We start from the raw sequence: 20801 nt of genomic DNA, 5'->3' as shown, positions 1-20801 counted from the left end.
CTGTGTGCTCTGCATGATTTCATGCAAGACAAATGCTCTTGAGAGATTTTTCACACAACATTGCATTAATGGGGCCATAACTTTTTACAGAGTTTTCAAATGGCTGCATGCTAATTTCAAAGTGTCTTTCAAATTTCCTGTTTATCTTGTTTTAAAGCCTTTTGACATCAGGGCAGGATAGCACAAAAAATAATAATTGTAGCGGTACTGGCAATAATTATAATGGCACAGAATTAGGCTCAATAAATCCCTGTGGATGCTCAGCCACTGCCGGCCATGCTTAATACATTTAAATCTGGTGCTTACAGACATGAAAGTTGCTCATAATTCATACAAGCAAGATACTGGTGACTGGACTAATAGGACAAGGCTGTTCCAATACCTGCTCCCCTATAAAGTATCACAGAAAAAGTCACTTTCTTTTAATACTAAATAAGATCATCTTTAAACTGCCCCTGCCCCATTGGAAAGACTTCGCATGGAGCCCTCCAAAGCCTGAGAATTGCCTCTTTTCTTCTACATTTGCCAAAACAAATAAATACATACAAGTATACATGCTCTCCTGCACTCTGGCTGGGATATTATCAGAACAACACATATCAACTCTCTCTGCTGATGTTTTGCAGCACGTGTCACTGGGCCCGATTCTACCCCTCCTACTAGGTGTCTAAGTGAACGTCGGCACCTAAGTGTCATTCTGTTCTACCCTATTCAAGTCCCTAAAATCCCTGAATACATTTTTTTGGGTAACAGACCATCATGTCTCTCTTAAAATTGTTACAAAAGAGCAGCAAGGACCCACCCACCTGTTGTTTTTCTAGGACAGAAGCCGGGTGGAACAGAGTTGAATGTAAGTGGACACAGGTGCTGAAAAGATAGCCCTTGGTGCCTAGGAATGCGACAGGAAGCTTGCCACTGAAAGCATTAAGGTGAAATTCTCAGCATTTTGCCAATTTAATCGCTAGGATGGATAATTGCTAATATGGCTACCTGGACAGGCCTCCTCATGCCCCGAAAAATCAAACATGCTTTACCTACTGTTATGTAGTGCTGACCAACAATGACCTCCTCAACTATCATGTTACAGGGGCATGACTGTACCCACTGAGAGCGGTAGGCATGCTAACAGTGGCAATGCTGGCAATACCATCCTGTGATAAATATGCTTAATTAAGAGTAGAGCTAGGTTCTTTATGAAGGAATTCCCTAAAGACAGCATAAAAGTAAAGGAAGCAGAAATGGGAAGTAATGAGCACCCAGGACAAATTAAAGCCAAGCATATGCCCTTGCTTGGCTCTTTCCTCATCAGTTTAGATTTGTATTATTTGTGGATTTTGAAGTTTTTCAGCTTTGTTCTATGTTTGCTCAATGTGATGTTGACTCTGGAAACCTAGCATATCCAAAGTGGCATGCTCAAAAATGACAAGGGACAAGGATATTTTTCGAAGAGAAACTCTGTTTTCCAGCCTTCTCCACCTGCTGCTAAAGCATGGTTTTATCTGATGACCATGCTAGTATGAATTAATTATAAATATACACGTAAAATGCACACATACATATGTACCTACATATATACATGTGTGTGCGTCTGTGATAGAATATATAATAGAATATATATAGGTTTACTAATCATAGATGAAGACGTTTGCCAATGAAATTAGAGATGGGTTTGATCAAAGGTGCTCCATGTTCCCCCAGTACTGAAAAAGGGTTCTGATCCATTTCAGCGTCATATTTAAATATGAAGCACGTTGCACTCAAACCTGTGCAAGCTCAATAAAATACTGTGCAGTCTTTGTGCAGGACATACAGCAGTCATGAAATAGCTTGGTAGCAGAAGGGCTAAAATTGAGTGAAATACCTGAATATTCTCAGGATTGATCACATCATGTCGGTGAACAAGGAAAGGGAAAGGACTTTTACTAGTGAAAAAAAATAACTTGGCAACTCTGGGACGAGCTACAAGAAGCACCTGAATAAAATAAATGGGGAGCATTTTTCAGGCTATGGGGGTTGAATGAAAGCAATCAATCTTCCCTCAGCTGGAGCTGCATCGCTCTTATCCACAGCTCCCTCTAGTGAATTAGAATCTCATGGTAACTCAAGCCATAAACAATGCAGTCAGGCTAGAGCAATGAGCCTTTATTGAGTATATAATATATATAAATAATATCATAATAAATCCCTGAGCTAATCCTGCACCATGGTTTTCCATCCCTCCTTACTTGTCATGCCTTCTATTTCTTCACCCGCACTCTAATTTTCTCTTGCACTCAACGTATTAGTTGAATTGTCTTCTACAAAGGCTTTCTCTTCTCTGCACTAAAGAAACCATGCAAAACATTGCACTAAGAGGCAGGGCTGAAACCATCCAGATCCGGGTCCACTGATTTCAGTGCATCTCTGGATCTGACCTATACTTTCCGCCTTACCAAGTTTACCCCAGAGCCTGAAACCATCTAACAAAGAAGACTCTCATCTCCTTTTGAACTGGAATTGGTAGGTGGTGGTTAGCACAAGGTCTATGCTTATTTGAGCAAAAAGTCTATATTTAGGACTTCAGAGCTCATTTCTCAACTTGACAGTCCCCCCCCCTACCAGGGAAGGTTACTCCTCAATGGTGTACTTATATTCCTATCTATATTAGGAGGGACGTGTGATGGCACTAAATTCATGAGTTTGAGTACACAGTCACAACAAGAACACAAGGACTATTGCTGTTACTACTGTTGCTGTTATTAGCATTACTATTATTAACATTATTATCATTATTTCATATTTGTATTAGGGTAGCAGCCTGGACCAGGAAGCTCTCGACAAAAGCCTTTTTATTATGGGTTATCCTATTGGTACCCAAAACTACAAGGTGTCATCCTGGAGTCAGCCCTTTCTTCAGCAGGATGGGAATTAATTGAGCTGCAAGATGTGTCTATTCCAAAGAAACCACCAGATATGAGAGGAGGCCATGGCAGGAGAGTCTGTCTTTTCTGCACACTAAAGGGCGATGTTTGAATCATTCAAAGCTAACTCTCAGGGTCTGGTAGAGCTCTGTTTTCTATGCCCTTGCAGCTGATGAAAGTGAAGAGGGTTGGGAGAAGGAGGAGAGGTGAAGCAGGTGGGAAGTGGGTGGTCAGGAGTTCAGCTACAGACTCTGCAGGCAAAGTGCTGGCAAATATCAGACTTCCCCCGCTTCCCTCCCCCTTTGGCCATGATCATCTGACATTTCCATCAAAAGATACCCCGGCTCTCCCCCTCCTTCCTCTTAGCTCCCTTCTCCCTCCCCTTCTTTTCTCATCCTCTGCTCTTTTTTTTTTCTTTCCCCCTATATGTGAATAGTGAGAAAATAACTGGAAACAATGTGCCAGTTTACAGCACTTTACACTGAGGCCCTTTTCTCTTCGCCTGTGACTCGTGAATGACTGAGAGTTGTTTTATTGTCAAAAAAAGGTTCTCAGAGAAAAGAACTTTTATTTTACCCAAAAACACAAGAATGGGCAGTGGGCAAACAGTCAGAGCCTTGTTCCCAACTGCCAGTCAATCCTCCGACCCTGGAATCCTTAATGGGGTCTCTATGTTGCTGGTCTCTCTCTCTGGTTTGGATCCGTCCACGGTGAGGGGGAAATGCTTCCAAGATAAGCCCTTCCATTGATTTTAATAATTCCACCTTTAATTTGTCAGGCAACATCTTGGGGGTTTTAGCATCAAACAGAGAGGCTCAAAAGCTAAATGCCTAATGGTGCAAGACCAAGGAGGTGTGAGGAGGGGGACCCTCCAATCCGTCCCCTTGCATAATGAACATTAGGATGCAAGAGGAGGGAAGAGCTAACAGGGGGTGCCCGTGTTAAAAAAAAAAAAGCACTTGCTGAAACTCGTTTATACTAATACTTTAGCAGCTGATTCATACTTGATATCTAAATGTCAGCCAGTGATAGCCTAATAAGGCCTTTATTTAACCCCTTCCCAGAGGAAGAGGTGCTGAAGGGGGGAAAGAAAGGACAAGAGGAGGATTGGAACATGGTAAGCCTGAAAAGTGAATAGGGTCATGTAAAAAAAAAAAGGAAAAAAAGAAAGAAATGAAGTAAAGACAAGACAAACTGGGAAAGAGGGGAGGGGGGAAAATATAATTATGCCATTGGCTACCTAAGCGTTTGATATTCTCAGCAGCAAAGTATAAAGTGCGGCCTCTGGAGAATTGGAGAATTAGAAAGAAAGAGAAACGAAACTCCTACTTAGTTTCATCCATAATAGGCAACGCTCATCTACCATTAAGAAAGAATCCTACTTACTCATTATATTTTTGTGCCTCTTATTATAGCTAGGATTTTCAGGCTCTAATGAAAGGCACTAAAACTTAATGGGATTTGCTCACCTAAATTCTCTGAAAATCCAAACCTAATTTTGGTTGGATGAATAAATTGCTCGTATGTTTTTCCCTATCATCAACACCATCGGAGTAAAAAGCCGCCCTAGGTTCTCACGCTTCCTGTTCCCCTCTATTTTTCAGCCTTTTTTGAGAAGAAAAATTACATTGTTTTGCCTTTGGTGCAATTGTGCAAGCTTTGTGCCACTATTATGTTTTCACCTTTCCCCCCCTCCCCTCAACTCAGTCCCCAGGGCAGTGCTCCAGTTATTCTGCCCCAGTTATGCCACTGGCATCCTTGTGAAAATTAGTGCAGATTTGGCTAAATTCTGAGCCTCTTGCAATTTGCATGGGCTCAGTGGTAGAGTTTTCATATATTCATAGATGTTAAGGTCTGAAAGGGACCTCACAAGATCATCAGGTCCAGCCCCATTGCATTTGGGTGGGAAAGACAGCAGGGGTCAGATGATCCCAGCAAAATGGGTGTCAAGACAATTTTTGAATATCACCAGGTTTGCTGACTGTACCATTTCAGCAGGAGTCTGTTCCAGACCCGTGGCGCTTGATTTACAAAGAAGGTTTTTTCCCCTGCATGTAAAATCTGTACCCTGTGCTATGCCACTGCTTGCAAGGTAATGCTGTGACTCGGATTCGAACCGAGGTTCCTGCGGCCACAACGCAGAGTACTAACCACTATACGATCACAGCAAGCTACTAGGGCTACAGAGCTGCTGCTCTTTGGCAGTGGCATCCTCTCAAGCTTTGATGTCTCCTGAATAGGCTCTGTTCCAGGGTGTTTCCACATGTCACTTTATTGCTCCTTCACCTTTTTATTGTTGAGAATTAGATACAGCAGAAATGCAAAATCATGAATGGTTGTCTCTCAGCTGATACATGTGGGATCATACGTGGGACATTCAGAGCTAAAAATCTGTACCGCCACTGCTTTTGTGCTAAAACAGCTAGCGACTGTAATCACTCATTTCCCGTGTGCAATGGGAGAGAGAGGGGCCTCATAACAACACATTCACTGATGTATTAAATAGGCACCGGAAAACGGGGTGAACAAATCATAAAAGTTTTGTCAAGAGTAAAATCTACCAATCTCCCACTAAATAATTACCAGCTCACTTAGTCATCAAGTTAAATAATAAATATGGTTCAGATTTGCTGGTGTGACTAAAATACCACCCCCCCCACCTCAGAAAAAGTAATACCCCGGTTAAGTCTCTGTCCGAGTTTCTTTTCTAAATCCTGAAAGAGCTGGAACGTTATTACCACAAAAAATCAAAGCTTACTGGAATAAAACTTGCTTTAGGCCAGGTAAGTCTCTCTTTTTTTTTTCCCTTTTAGAGACATAAAGGTTGTTTAAATATCTTAATCCATTTTTGAAATGCAGAGCAGGTCTTCTCTACCTCACTAAACCCTCAAATCCTTAGTGGTCCAGATGCTTTATTTTCAGTGAATTTTTAAGTGCAAAATATGAAATGTTGCCATTTATCTGAACTAATGTGACCCTCCTTCCTTATTGTGAATGTAAAACACTTTTCAAATTAGAAAGACATATGCCATATGTTTGAATAGAAAAGTGGGAAATCTACTGACTAGACACAGCCTGTGTCCTCTAACTGGGTACATTGATTCTGTTTGAATTTTTATGCCGGTCTAGAGACTGGAGAACATACCATTCATTTAATTGCTGTCTGATGTCAGATTTCTTTTCTTGATGCATATCTCCAGCAGAATGTGCTGTCATGAGTGTAAGGAGTGGCCAGATTATATTGCCTTTTGCTCAGTTAAACACATTTTAGCACAGGGCGCGAGTAGATTTGGGTAGACCTCAGGCTGGAATGCAAACAGCTAAATGGCCCCCTTTTCAGGCTGGAGCATCACTAGAAATTAATGCAGTTGTAGCAATGCCCAATCTTTCAGCATAATTCTCGGGGGAAGGAGAAAAAAAATGGAGTCTCATTTTGCAGGTGCATTTTTGCCAACAGTACCTTGACATTGCAATCAGACCTGTACAGCTAAGACTTCAGTAGGCTCTGTAGGCACAGAGGGCTTTCCCTAGGTGGATCTAATGGCAGGTTCAGGTCCAAAGTGGGTACTAACATTTGCATGGCTGTGCAAATCTGAGGCTTTTTGCCCCTATATGAGCAAGGGCATAGTCAGCTACTACAGGTGCTAGAATGTGTTCCCATCATTTGTATTGTTTTGCTGTAGCCTAAATGAAAATGTAGGCCAAAATATCTACAAAGGTACTAGAGACAGCAGGTATCATGAATCCAAATTAAACCCTGATTCTCTATCTGGCACATTTCCCCAGGTAAATGCAACGATATTGGCCTAGCCACTTTTCCTTTCCTGTTCACACTTGTGATGATTTCCACAGTGAGCTTTTAGTTAACTGTTGCCGAGGCTGTAACTCACTGAAGGAATTCGGACTGTAAAAGCAACATTTCAATTATACGAATAATCACATTCAAAATGTTATTTGAATAATTTGAGTTCTTAAATTAAGCAGGCACTTTTTTTTTTTCCTCAAGTGAACTATAAATTACATTTTCCGCTACATTGGCAGTAAACGGGTAATTAATATCTCAACTTTTCCTTCTTAATGTTGATTTAAGAAAAATAAAATAAGCCCAGAACATAAATGAGCTTTGCTCTCACAGCTCAGATCTTATTGCCCTTCCCTCTGAAGCTGCATCATTCTAAGCCAACTTCCTTAATATGTGCATAGCAAGGCAGTTACATGGCCTTGCATTTTAACATAAATGAAAGCAAGAGAGGACTAAAGCAGTCAGAGCCAAGATTTTTACGGCTTGTTTTTTTATTGCCAAAGAAAAGTGTTCTTCATCTCCCAAACAATGACATTTCGCATAGTATTTTTTGATGCAGAGCAAAGAAGGGAGTTTGGTGAATTTGCCGTAAAGTAAATATTTGCTATCTTTGCAGCTTTCTTTCTTGCAGCAAAATAACAACAACCAAAAAAAGCCATATTTTCTTGCAATTTCATAGCTGAAGAGAATACCCTTAGAAAAGCTTGATCCAGATCCTCAGCTAGTATCAATTTGAGTATTTCCATAAATGCTGCTTATGTATTCTGTATTCTGGCCATGTATTCTGATGGATGGGGGGACTGTATGTGATGAGTGATACTGAAAAAAGTGCCAATATTTCTCAAAACAAAACAAAAAAGCATGAACCCGCTGGCTGTAAGGCAGGATCTTCACTGACTAAATCATCTCAGCCTGCCCGACCTGCTCTTGAAAATTTTCAAGGATGGAGGTCCCACAACTTCTCTGTGTAGCCTCTTCCAATGCTTCACCACCCCGAGAGTCAAACAATTCCTCATATAATCTTCAACCTCAATTTCCCCAATAGTAAGGCCATTGCTCCTAGGGCTGTTCCCTGCAGCCACAGAGAAAAGCCCGTCTCCATAATTGTCCTTCCATTATCAAATCCCCCCTCAATCTTGTCTTTTCCAGACTAAACGTCCCTAGCTTTTTTAGTCTTTCCTCATAAGTCATGCTCCCCTGGCCGCTAAACATTGTTGTTACTCTGCAGTGCACTCTTTCCAATCTGTCCAAATCCTTCTTGAAATGTGAGGGTCAAAACAGTACTTCAGACTGAGGCCTCACCGGTGCTTAAAAGAGCAGAAGAATCACTTCCATGGATTTGCAAGTGATGCTTCTGTTAATACAGCCCAGTATGCTGTTGGCTTTTTTTTTTCGCAACAGGAGCACAAGGTTGGCTCATATCCAGCTTCTGGTTGACTGTCGCACCGGGGTCCTTCTCTTCATTGCTGCAGCCCAGCCAGTCATTCCCCAGTCTGTGTTTGTGCATGCAGTTATTCCATCCCAAGTTCAGGACTTCGCACTTGTCCTTGTTGAATCTCATTGTATTGACTGCAGGCTAGTTTTCCAGTCTATTCAGACCGTTCTGGACCATAGCCCTGGCCTCCAGAGTGTCTTCAACTCCACCTAACTTGGTGTCATCAGCAAAGTCACTGCACGTGCTCAGTTCCACCATCTGAATGCCATCATCATAATCCAGTACAATACCTTAGACAGCTAAATAAACTTTATTACCAGTAAATCAGAATATGCATGCATTCCTCACTCCCACCTAACGTCGGTGAGAAATGTGATGTTTCAATATTTTTTTCTTGGGTGTTCTTTCCCTCTCTTTCTATCACTAAAATCTGACATTATAATCAGTGAGAAGACTCATGCTATCAGTCCCTAGATAGGTTTTAACAGCTGGGGGTCACGTGTTTTAAGTGTAGGCTTTTGACTCTAGAATTTACTTCTTTCCTATATTTTTGTATATGTTGACATGCAAACTGTATCAGGCCTTCTCTTTTAATGCTTTATCTAGAGGTTTTCTGGGTTGGGGTACCCATTCTTTTCTTGATAACATGGGATTAGTAGAGTATCTCGGTGACTGTGAGATTAGCTTCATTGTTAATTAGTTCCCATATATATTACAGGACGCAGCTCTGGGGAGCTCAGATGGTGGGGACAGACTGGGACATGCCTGGATTGGGCTGGGAGCATGGTCACAGCTATGACTCCCTTCTGCAGGGCACAGCAAGGAAAAAGCGGTTACATCTTTTGAAAGTGCAGCAGTTGTTCTTGCCTGACATATATATATATATATATATATATACCTATCATCCAGGAGGCATTGGGATGCCTTTGACAGCTGTAAATATCTGGCATAGCTTGAATACTAGAGGTATTGCTCCAACTGAAGCACTCTGCAGTTGCATACAGCCACTATTTGGCCCAGTGGTCTGAAGTTTGATGTTGGCTATAGCGCCTTCAATGTAGAACAAGTATTTTGACTGCTATGGGGAAATCCTATTCCAAATGAAATCAGTGGGAGGTTCATCACCAACTTCAGTGAAGTCAGGATATTATCCCTGAGAGTACTGAAGTCGGAATCTAGGCTGCAGTTCAATGAGCTACTTAAACAATATCCCTCACTTCAAGCATGTGTACAGCCTTATTCCTTTTAATGTGACAATTCACATAGTTAAGGTTAGGCAAAGAACAAGTGCTCAGTTGTCAGCCTCGTTCTTGGGAAACATTGAGATTTTTCCACCTCCTTCAACAATTAACAAATGCATTATTCATAAATACATTTGATTCATTATTTGACTGGATGCATAGATGGTTAAATAATCATCATCAAATAAATTAGTCTCAATTTTTTACTATTAATCAGCAAATGGATTATTTACAGATAATGTGCTTTAATTATTCAGCTGCTTCAGGTATTTAACTGCAGTACATGGAAACCCTTATTCTTCAGTCAAAAGATTTTACTTTAAAGGATAACGGATTGACTTTTGGGAACAGTTTTCTAGTGAGTGCTAGTGTAGTGTTGTTTGGGGTGTGGGGTGGGCATCATGTTTGGGTTTTTATTTTCTTTTTATCCCTACTTTTTTCATTTCAACTTGTTCTTTTTTTTTTTTTTCCCCATTGTCCTTCATTAGAAGACTGTTTTGTCTACCACATAGATGATATACAGCTTGCTGAACTGTAATGGCAAACTGCAATTTGTTAGTACATATCAGGCCTTTCTTTTGTCCAAGTTGTTTCCTTGGCGTTTTTTCTCCACAAAGCTATATAATTAACCAGGGTCACTTTCCTCGTTCTGCATTTTGCTATTTTCCACAAGTACGGGAATGTACTATGCCCTCCGTGACTTGGATAAGTGCTTTATACAATCTCATCTTTGACAACTATCTTTTATAGTGTAGCACAACCAAAGACGTAGTCACTTAACCAGTAGGTCTTTAACTACTGTGGGATTGGACAAAAGGTAAAAGTCTTGTAATAGTGGTATCTATCTCTGAGTTTGCATTATCATTTCATAAGGCAAAACAGAAGGTGATATAAGCCCACTGCCATTCCTTAGTTTTTGACGGAACATATTCATCAAAAAAGCATGCAGTCCCCTGAGCTTGCAGCCATATGCTACAGGAAAATGTCACCAGTTAAAGATGTATTCATTTGCTGTTTTGAAAACTCTGTTTGATATTCATACATTCCAAGTGTTTTGACCTAGATTTCTGTAGAGGCATTAGATCCTGTACTGAACAGGAAGCTAGACAGCTGTTGCTTGTGTAGTCAAAGGAAGAATCTAAAGTAAAAGAAAAAAAAGAATAAAAAAAATGAAAACATTTATTAATGCATGCCAACATTTTGCACAGCCAATATGTTTAATACTAGATTAACTAATATAAGCATATGGGGATGCATTTGTTGCAAAGCTTTAAAGAAAAGAACAAAGAAAAAAGTTGGATGTATCTAAAGTTCACACGGAATAGAATTTGCACTTTCTCCTATAAATGAAAGCCTGGTGAAATGGCAACATACTTTAATTATAAGCTTCTTGCTAATGTCACAGCATTTAGGGTTTTTCAGCCATATGATAGTGTGAGCTTCTCAGCACACATCCTGGCTAATGTGAAAACCTACAGGTAGTAAATATCCTTCTGGGCTTCTACAAGCTTTCAGAGCCTATTTCACCTCTAAGACTTATGGAGGATTTATTCATTGCACATGTGGCTTCATTTCAGATTAATCCAGCTACAAGTTAGACTTAATAGAAAAATATCTCCTTGGCCATTAAACTGTGGTATTCAATCCCTAACAGTAGTACCTAGGCCACATTTTTATGTTAGTGAGTTTACACTCCTTTGACTTGAACAGCAGTGCTCCTGCTTCACAAGGGTTAGAGTTAAATAGATGTGCAGGAACATTGCTCTGCTAAACACAGGCAGTCCATGCAGTTGTAAGAACTTGGTGCGCATTAGAAAGAGCAGGCTAAACTCTTCATTCAGAGGGTACTTGTCACAAATTTCAACCTCTACTGTCTTGATTGCATCAGTATTCCAGCAATAGGCAAATATAATGACAACTATTTTCATCCAAAATGCTATACAAAATTGTAAAAATGTTTAGATGGAAATATTCCAAGAACTCTATTCATATGCGCCCGTCCAATATTTTATGCAAACAGATTTCTGCCTCTGGTTTCTTTTCAAACCGTTCAGCTTCGCTCTTTAACAAAGTATGTGATTGATCAACTAAGTCATCCTTTTTTTCTGGTCTCTGCTTGGATGATTGAAATTTTTTTAAATATGAGATTCACAAATGAAGAAGAAAAAAGAACCATGCAATTCTTCAAGAATAAGGGACAGTTTCTCCCCACTATTGATACTCCAGTATTTTGATGAATGTTCTCAAGCAAATAATACGAGACAAATTCAACATTCCAGTTACAAAGACCCTGAATTGTCTTTTATATAATTTGACCAGCGAATCTGCTATATGCATGCTATGCATTTGTGTTCTCCATAGGAACACATGCTATGATTGGACATGGTCCCAAACCATGCCGTTTGTATCTGAGCCTGCATTAGTTGTAAATTGAAAGTTTTTCTGCTGGGCTTCAATTTTTTTATTCAATCCACTATTAATTTAGGCTTTCACCATGAAGTGTCGCCTGGCATCTGAGTATGGATTTGAACTTTCCTGGGGCTTGGTAGCTGGAAATTGGCTTAATATCCCATCTTTAAATACAGTCAAGCCCAGAGACTTTATACCACAGATAGAGCAAATGGAGAATGAGGAGAGTTAAGAAGGGACATGGAAAGGTCATGACAAAGTCGGGAAGGAATTCAGGAGTGGTGAGAAAATAAGCATGAGATGGTTGGGAATGTAGGAGTTTACAGAAGGAATGTTAAGAGCAAGGAAGGTCATAAACATTTTTTTTAATTAAGGAAAAGTAAAATAAATATACTCTAAACACAGCTATCTAGCTACCAGCCATATCCTCTTCTCTGCTACTTATGAGTGCAGTATAGAAGTTTTGCACCTTTCATCCACAGGGCAAAATCTTTGTATTGGCTCTTATGTATGTGCAACTGAAATCCTAAATTCTGTTCCATATCGAATTCTGGAGCAATGAAGTTGAAGTGTGCCCACTGCGTGCAAATCAAACGTGCGTTTCTGCTCCCTCTCCCAAATCAAAGAGCAGGTTGCACTGCAAATTGCCATTCCTTCAGTTTTTATAGTCTACTTCTGCAAAATTGTTCCATATGGTTAACGTTAAAATTTATGGAGGATAGAAATGGTTGGGCTGCTCTTTGTATTAATCCAAAATGTGTCACTGTGTCAGGAAACACTAACTGTTTACAGCAAAGCATTAGCTAAATAATGGTTTTAGTCCTTCACTAATAACAGTCCTGACACAACTGAAATATCTTATTACCCAGCGTGCACCAGTTAAGAACTCAAAGTAGTATGCTGTACTGCAGCCAGTTTGAACAGATGGATTTAGATGGATGCAGAGTCAAATATATTCCTTTTTGGAATTTGTCTGCCTAATTTACTCATGTTACTATTACAGAGATACCAAGATAGCTGATGAAGCTGCTCTGTACTGTATTTACTCTGCTGCATTGCCACACATAGATGTGATTCATAGACTCACAGGAATTACAGATGGAAGAGCCATATTAGATCATTCAATCCATCTCCCTGCTGATGCAGAATTGCTGTCTACAGCTACAGTACATTTTCTCCTGTTTTGTCTGGTCTAGTTGTAAAAGCTCCCTAACATGGGACTTCCACAGCTTCCCTTGGGAAACTACTCCACAGTTTAGTAATCTTCAATTCTCATCTTTCAAAATTGCCACTGTCAGAGACTGGCTAGAGAACTAGATGGGCCATTGATTTGTACTCTGATGGTAATTCCTCCCTTCCTAATCACTAGGTGTCCCTGTACGAAGATGCTGCACTATCAAAATAGCCTGGTGCTTGTGGGCACATCTCAACTTCGGAGCAATGGTCCTATTCCCCACTCCCCCACCCCTTGCAAATTATACTGAGGCTTTGCAAACCTAACCTTTTCTATAGTTTTCCTTTCTGAATACCCTGCCACACGTGTGATTCCCCAATTTAGTTTGCACAAAGCTTGTCATGAAGATTATCTCCGGGAGAATATCATCCCCTTTGCATTGTCCCACTGGCACATCAAGTTCGAGTTTCTTGTCCTTACAGTCCAGCCCCTGCATAACTTTGTCATCCCCTCCATTCTCTCTTTTTCTGCTTCTTCATTACCCCCTCACTTCAGTCAGTGATACCAGGTTTTATGCTTCTTTAGCTTATTTCGCCTACAATTGCTTTTATGTTCCCTGCAATGTCAGGAGAGCCTGACAAATAACTGATTCTTTTCTTTCCCCATGCCACTGTCAAGTCTAAGAAATGGGGGCAAAAATGGTTTCAGCTGAAATGAAGCAAAACACTTACAAATTTTCACAAACCAAAAAAAAAAAAAGCAGAAAAAGAAAAACATTTGTGGAATGATGCATTTCATTTACATTTTGAGACTTTTAACCTCTTTAAATAATATTGAAAGAAAATGCTGAAGAAAAAGCTGATTCAAGTGTTTTGTTTTGTTTTTTTTTAATGTGTCAACAAAGTGTTTTGATTATCACCTTCTTGCACCAAAAAAAAGTCAACAAATCTAAGACAAATGCGGACAGTATTTCAGTGTAATTGAATCTGCACTTAAAAATGTTGGACAGTGCTCTACATTACAGCTGTACATGAAACAGCTTCCCTGAGCTGGTCCATAGGGTCACATTTCCCTGTATATTTACTTCATTCCTAAAGCCCATATTGTGACATCTGTGCAAAACTAGCTAATTAATGCTGGCAAATTTGAGAGGTAACTGGTAGCAGCCCGTATGCTTACCTATCATAGAGCATTAAGGCTTAACTACTAGTGGCATTTGTAGATTCTTCAGCTCCCACTTCAGTCACTGGGAGTTGTACTTGATTATAAAAAGCTGCTTTTTCCCCCATCTCAGAAATAACTAGAAAAGGAAAAACGACCCTGGATAAAAGAAGAATCAACTTAAAGGTTGATAGCAATCCTTCATGCAATGCAAGGGAATGTAGATAATTTTGTGTGTCTGTGCATTAATGAAATGATAAATACACATTTTTATGGTCACTTCTGGTCGTCTTTCTGAGGGCTGGGACCAGGAGTGAAAGTGCCAAGTACCAAAACAAACACAGTTAGGCTACTAATACCAGCTCATCTGGAAGCAATAACTACAGTCAATCACAGAGTATATCTTTATCTGATGAGATTTCCAGCCCCATTTTTTTAGACTCAAGAGGTTCAGATAGTTCAGATAAGGTTTGGCAGCTGAATTGGTACTTGTCCCAAGCAAATCTCCCGAGGTTCACAAGTCACTAGTAATAAATGAAAGTCATTACAAGGTGATGGTTGTTTCGTGAACTACATGAAATAAATTGGTGGTGCCAGTCCTGGTCCTAAGAGACATATGTCTATATTCCAAAGCTACATGGGCCTGTTTGAGATATCACAATGGAACCAGTCAATGACTATATTGGGGGCCTCACGTGACCTCCCATCTCTGATTGTGCTGGGGGAGCATGAACTGGTACACAAGGGGTAAGTGGAGAGAAGTCTTCAAGGGCTCTTGATATAGCACCTTCATGCACTGGAGCAAAAGAGTCCTCATAGGGTATGTCAGCAGAAGAAACAAGCTGATTATTCGGGCGCAGTATGTGTAGCGAGAAGTGCATCCATCTCATCTTTTCCCCATTAGCTTGTTCACCTGCTATGCCAGGTGTTCTCATTAGCCATATGTATAAATATTTGTCTAACTCTTTTTTTTTATCATTCTGGTTTTGTATGTGTAAAAAGAAATGGAGCCAATCTGTATGTGAAAATCAGCTTTTGGAGATTTCCTTTTGGCTGCTGGGAGCTGGGTTTCTTTTAAGAGCCCCTTTTTGCAGTTGGCTGCTGTCTCAGAGACACATTTCCAACAAGTAAGAACTAGCTTATTACAAAAAAGCTAAGATATTGATGAGTTATTGACCTTCCACATGTTGCATGTTTGACCAGTATGTCTGAATGACACCAGCACTAAGGAGTATAATCTCCTCTCAATGAATCAATATGGATCCCATTAACACTTGATGGAAGGATAAGAATGCTTTCAAGGGCCTGACCCTACATTCATGGTATGCACAATACTTCCATTGAAAGCAGAGGAAATCTCACTCATGCTAGGAGCATATACATCATATTTTTTAATAAAACAAATAGTATCAGACCCATAAAACGTAAGGCACGCCCAACAGATAAATGAACTTCAGGAGGTTCCAAGATCCCATTCCAATTAGTATATGAAAGTTTGGGTGCTTATTCAAAGCTTATCCAGCCCTCTCTTCTCTGGAAACAAAGGAAAATTCAAAAGTTCAGCCCTTCCTGTGAGGTTTCTACTATGCCAGAGGTTTCAAACAGATTAGGAATAATAACCAGATTAGGTACAGATGTACAGGAGGTTAAATGGAATGTTTCAAATTCCCAAGGAATGATTGGATCTTAATATTTAGTTAACTCTTTTCTTCCCCTACCTTCCTTTTCCTACATCTAGTAATCTGCCTATCCCAGTTCTGCTTTAGAGAGGTTTATACCCCTTGCCTGGAGCCCCTAATGCCAACTCAGATGCTAAATGCAACAACAGACATGGCACTGCCTTAGGTAGCCCAACAGTGAGCGAAAGACACTTTGATAGTCCTCGCTCGTCCGCCAAAGGTAGGTAAGCACCGATTCCTATTGACATCCCTAAGCACCAATTCCTATTATCAATGGGAATCTCATTTCTTTCTGTGACTTGGAAAGTTTCCCCATAAATCTGGACTCACGTCGAGATTTTCAGGCTAAAACGTTCCTTTTTGTTTCCCTGATTAGAAGGTCCCCTCCTACTATTGCAGGATAACTGAGAATCGGGCGATGAAACACACTAAGATAAAAGGACAGTAGGATCTGAGGATCCTCCAAATAGTATTTCACAGTGACACTTCATTATATGTTAAACATGGAGTGCTCTCCAGAAAATGAAGGACCAATGGCAAATGTTCACATAAAAATTAGTCTTTAAAGCTCTTAGGGCTGATTTTTATTTATATACTTATAAATCATATGTACGTCTATGCTGAGGCCTCTCACACTGCTAGAACACTATAAAGCAGCCTTTGGGTAACTTCTGGGCCCGTGACAGAAGAGTCTTTATTAAATACTGAAAACTACCGATAACCCTCCAATGCTTCCCATCGCCTGTGCGTGCAGATGATAGAAATGAATCCCACTTTTATAACAGGATTATGCAGATTTTTGTCCAGATGGATTCAGTCTCCTGCATGCAAAGGGTTCAAAAAGAGCAAACCTAATTCTGTGCACCCCTATTCTTCCATTGCCTGCTTTGCAAACTTCGGGGGTTTAGCCGAAACTGTTTGGATCAAGCCACAAGTGTTTGCAATTCAATGTAGATTAAACAACAACTTTCACTGATGACCTATTCTCACATAATTTAGGGGAGCAAAAGATATATGCCATTATCAGGTCACCTGTCAAGAGGGTGCAGTCCATCCCCCACAGAACATTTTTCAAACGCCCAAGTGAAGTGTAACAACAAAGGCTGTACAAGGATGGGGGGGGGTTCCATCTCTCAGAAGACCAGATACCTTTCTGGAATCTAAATTTTAGCTAAATGCAAGCTATTAGGCTCAAGACGAGAGGAATTAGGCAACAAACTATGGGCCTGAATTTTACAGGTTAGAGCACTTAACTGAATGCCTTTCCTGGCCTTTAAAATCCAAGAGCTTAGACCAGAGAACTAAATGTAACGTATATACAGACAAGATGCAAACACATGTGTGTTTGTCTATGTGTATATGTATATATGAACCAGAACTTGCTGCAGCTTGCTGGGTTAGGGTGCCTCAGAGAGACAGGATCTTCACTTCTTCATTTATATACAGCAGCCAAAAAAAACCGAAAAAAAATTCCTTTCCTTTAGGGATAGAGAGGAGCTAAATAAAGCAATCGCCTTGTTTTTCTTGAAATGTCATCTCCTTCAGAAGAAAACGAAGAGTAGAAAAAATTTAAGTGTCTGGCCAAGAAAGGGGAGGGGACGTAGAGAAGGGATATATCAGTCATCCGCATCAGACAGACTGCACTGTGCACAGATAAGAGGGGTATGTGAGAGCACAGCCCCGGGACACTGGGGCAGGGGAGATACCTGCGGCTCACTACAGAAACTACCAAACAAATAAGGTCTTAGTGGCCCACGAGTAAGATCATGGTGTCAGTGATAAGACAGAGGGATAAGCCAATTCTCCCAGCCATGCTTCGGCTCGCCCGGCCTGACGGATTTCACGGGTCCAGCAGTTGCATCAAAAACACCCTTGGCCTTTGATGAATGAGCTGTTTGTTTTTCTTGCTGATGGCTTGATAAGAGGTCACAGGATGTGTTCAATATTTTTTTCTCTCTCCCTCTGTCTCTCGCTCTTTCTTTTTTTTTTTTTTAATTAAACAATAGGGCAAGAGAGAAAGCCCCGGCCCAGTCCCAATAGGTCTCTCAGGTCCCCCGTGCTGCCTCATTTCCTGCCTTTTTGAAGCAGACATCCCCCTTTTGTTTTCCCACTGCCTGGCCAGCGCGTGTCAGCGCTGCAGCCACCAAACAAATATTTTTTTGTCAGCCCCACCTCCCCTCCCGCCCCACCTACAGCCGCCCGCCACTGCTCCTGGACAGCCTGCTTCCTGAGGACAGGAGGTCGCTGCCGAGCCGCCGCCACCCTCGCAGGAAGAGATAGAAGGCCTGCGCCTGTACAAGCGGAAGCGACGGGAAATCCCTGCAGCTGCCAGATTGTGCTATTTGTGGTCAGCGGGCAAGCGTCGGAGGCGCTCCATAGGCCTGCAATAGAGCCTTCCTGTTAGGAGGGCCTTGGCCCCGCTGCTACTTGCAATTAATGACACATCAACGCCTACACACACTCGGGAAGTGCTGGGATCAAAAGATAAGCCCTCCCCTACTTGACCCGCCACAGGGCTTTGCCAGTTGAATGCATCTGAAACTTCAGTGAAAGTTGGAAACAAAGTCAATGCACCCATTGGCCTAGCTTGGCTGGTAAATGCTCCCCCCACCCATAGGCCCACCCAGTCTTTTTCCTTACCTGGAGGATGAAACTTCACAGCAGCAGGCTTTGTCATTTGTTGCCTCCCTCCCCGTTTTCCAGGAAGGACGGAAGCTCATCTTCCCACTGGGGCCTCAACAAGCAAATGCTCAAAAAAAGCTGTGTTGAAAAGATAGATTTCATAGTTTTTTAGGGTTGGAAGGGACCTCAGTAGGTCATCGAGTCCGACCCCCTGCCCTAGGCAGGAAAGAGCTCTGGGGTCAGATGACCCCAGCCAGGTGCATGTCCAGTCTCCTCTTAAAGATCCCCAAGGTAGGGGAGAGCATTACCTCCCTTGGAAACCCGTTCCAGATTATGGCAACCATCACCGCAAAGACATTTTTCCTAATGTGCAATCTAAATCTGCTCTCCGTCAGTTTGTGGCCACTGTTCCTAGTAATCCCAAGGGGCACCCTGGTATACAGAGTATCCCCTATTCCTTGCTGCCCCACTTCCCCTGATGAATTTGTAGATGGCCACAAGATCCCCTCTCAGCTCTTGGGGAGGCTGAAGAGCTTCAGGACCCTCAATCTCTCCTCATAGGATCTTACCTGTAGGCCCCTAACCATGCAAGTAGCCCTCCTCTGGACCCTCTCAAGGTTATTCACATCCCTCTTGAAGTGCATGGTTATCCACATCCCTCTAGAACTGGATGCATTACTCCAATTGCAGCCTTACCAGTGCTGCATAGAGGGGAAGTATAAAAGGGAAGATGTTTTAGGAGGAGAGTCATCAACTAATCCCAGCCTCTAGCTGTGAATTTTGGACTCAGATTCTATGTATTCTCCAAAAATGTGGCCATTAGCAGCCAAGCTTGTTTGGTTCAAACTTCACATTTTAGAGGTGGAGGGAGGGGGTTGGCCCAAGCCCTTCTTGCTGATCTTTTCCCTGTGTGGAAAAAGGCAGCCTGTATGGTGGCAGTAGCCAAAGAACGCAGCGCGGAGAAAAGGTTTGTCTAGCTTCTATGGGGATCTTCCTAAGGGTTGGGAAGTCTTTTGGCAACACTACTTTTGCCAAATAGAAAGGTGTGCTCTGAACATCCGTCCAGTAACCGCCTTGCACTGCAGTTTACAGTGGTCCTAAATTGTTAGAAACTGTAAAAAAGCAATTTGCCCCCTGAATGGGAAACCAATTCCCTATCTCCTTCCTTTTGATCACTTTCCAATGGCCCCTCCTTATAACCTCTTTGCAAAGCTAATGGACTGTTTTGTGCAGAGGTTCCAATGTACATCCAGAGGACTAGAAAGAGTTAAAGGAATTATTCATATAGGCAAATCTTAGCACTAAAATAAACCCATCTTCCTGAGGTCAGCGACTCTGCCCAGCAAAGTGGAAGAAAAGGTGTAGGAGTCTGATGCTGATTAAGATGCCACATGCTGGGAAGGTATCAGTTTAAACACTTTAGACTGTTACCGGCTCAGCAGGAGAGATCTGAATTCGCAGTTGATGATTAGGCCATATTTATGCCTCATCTCAGCGAGTTTCTATCCACGGGCTTGATGAGCAGAGTGTATAAAACTTACACCAGCGTCTTCATATTAACCTGCGGGGTGATGAAAGGTTTCACTGGTAATTTGGATTTCTGAACATGTGGGTGTCCAATGCCCGTTTACCAAAGGATGTATTATGGGTAGGTGACAATTCGCCCACTCTGCCTCCTTACCCATTTGAGATGAGTCATGCAGCAGGCATGGTCATGTCTAATTAATACTCATCTTGTGGCACAGGCAACCAAAGTGATAATCTGGTGTCTGAGAATAGGAATTTTTCTTTGCATATATAGAAAGAAATATACACCCACACAGAGAACTATACACTTGCATGCATGCATACATACATTAAAGCCGTGATGATAGGTAAAGCTGTAAGCTATATATTTTCTGCTGTAAGAAGATTTAAGGTCCCTTTACATTCTGTTCAACACACACTTTTTTGGGGGTATTACACACACACACACATACACACACTATAAAGGATGCCATCCCTGGGGTGGGGGGAATGAAATCAGATCATATACGTTATTTTTTTCTTGACACTTCAAGAGTTTCACTAAAAAAAAAAAATCTGAAATTAAAAAAAACCCTGATTATATAATGTATAGTTTGCAAATTCTCCTTTTGTTTATGCTTGAGTGAGTTCACGTGTAACTGAGAAAAGCATCTGGCCCATTAAGTCCAGAAAAGTAAGACTCCCAAGTAATTGAATTCGTGCAACTTCTACTTATGGTCCTGTGTGCCTTCTTAAAAGATCCTCCCATTTTTAGCCATTAAGATTAAATTCTATAAATCTTTATTGTTAACATTATTAATATAGCATTAATATGGATTGTGTGGGGTTGCTTGTTTGTTTGGTTTGGTTGA

General features: G+C 41.2%; 1 long non-coding RNA gene and 1 other non-coding gene across 2 annotated transcripts in view; both read right to left on the bottom strand.

The window, feature by feature from the left end:
• Nucleotides 1-4996: 4996 nt before the first annotated feature.
• TRNAH-GUG lies at nucleotides 4997-5068 on the bottom strand. Its single transcript has one exon. It is a non-coding gene; the product is annotated as a tRNA-His (tRNA).
• Nucleotides 5069-9849: 4781 nt separating this feature from the next.
• LOC109309144 overlaps nucleotides 9850-20801 on the bottom strand; it is a 102863-nt gene continuing 91911 nt past the window's right edge. The window contains exons 4-5 of the long non-coding RNA XR_002100808.1: nucleotides 18442-18561; nucleotides 9850-10516 (exon numbers count right to left, since the gene is read on the bottom strand). This is a non-coding gene — a long non-coding RNA (uncharacterized LOC109309144). The remainder of the gene's footprint in view (nucleotides 10517-18441; nucleotides 18562-20801) is intronic.

This window comes from Crocodylus porosus, unplaced genomic scaffold (genome assembly GCF_001723895.1).
Source record: "Crocodylus porosus isolate Cpor-Errol unplaced genomic scaffold, CroPor_comp1, whole genome shotgun sequence".
Classification (NCBI taxonomy): domain Eukaryota; kingdom Metazoa; phylum Chordata; order Crocodylia; family Crocodylidae; genus Crocodylus; species Crocodylus porosus.
The sequence above is the reverse complement of the archived record's forward strand: the minus strand, read 5'-3'. Positions and strand labels throughout refer to the sequence as shown.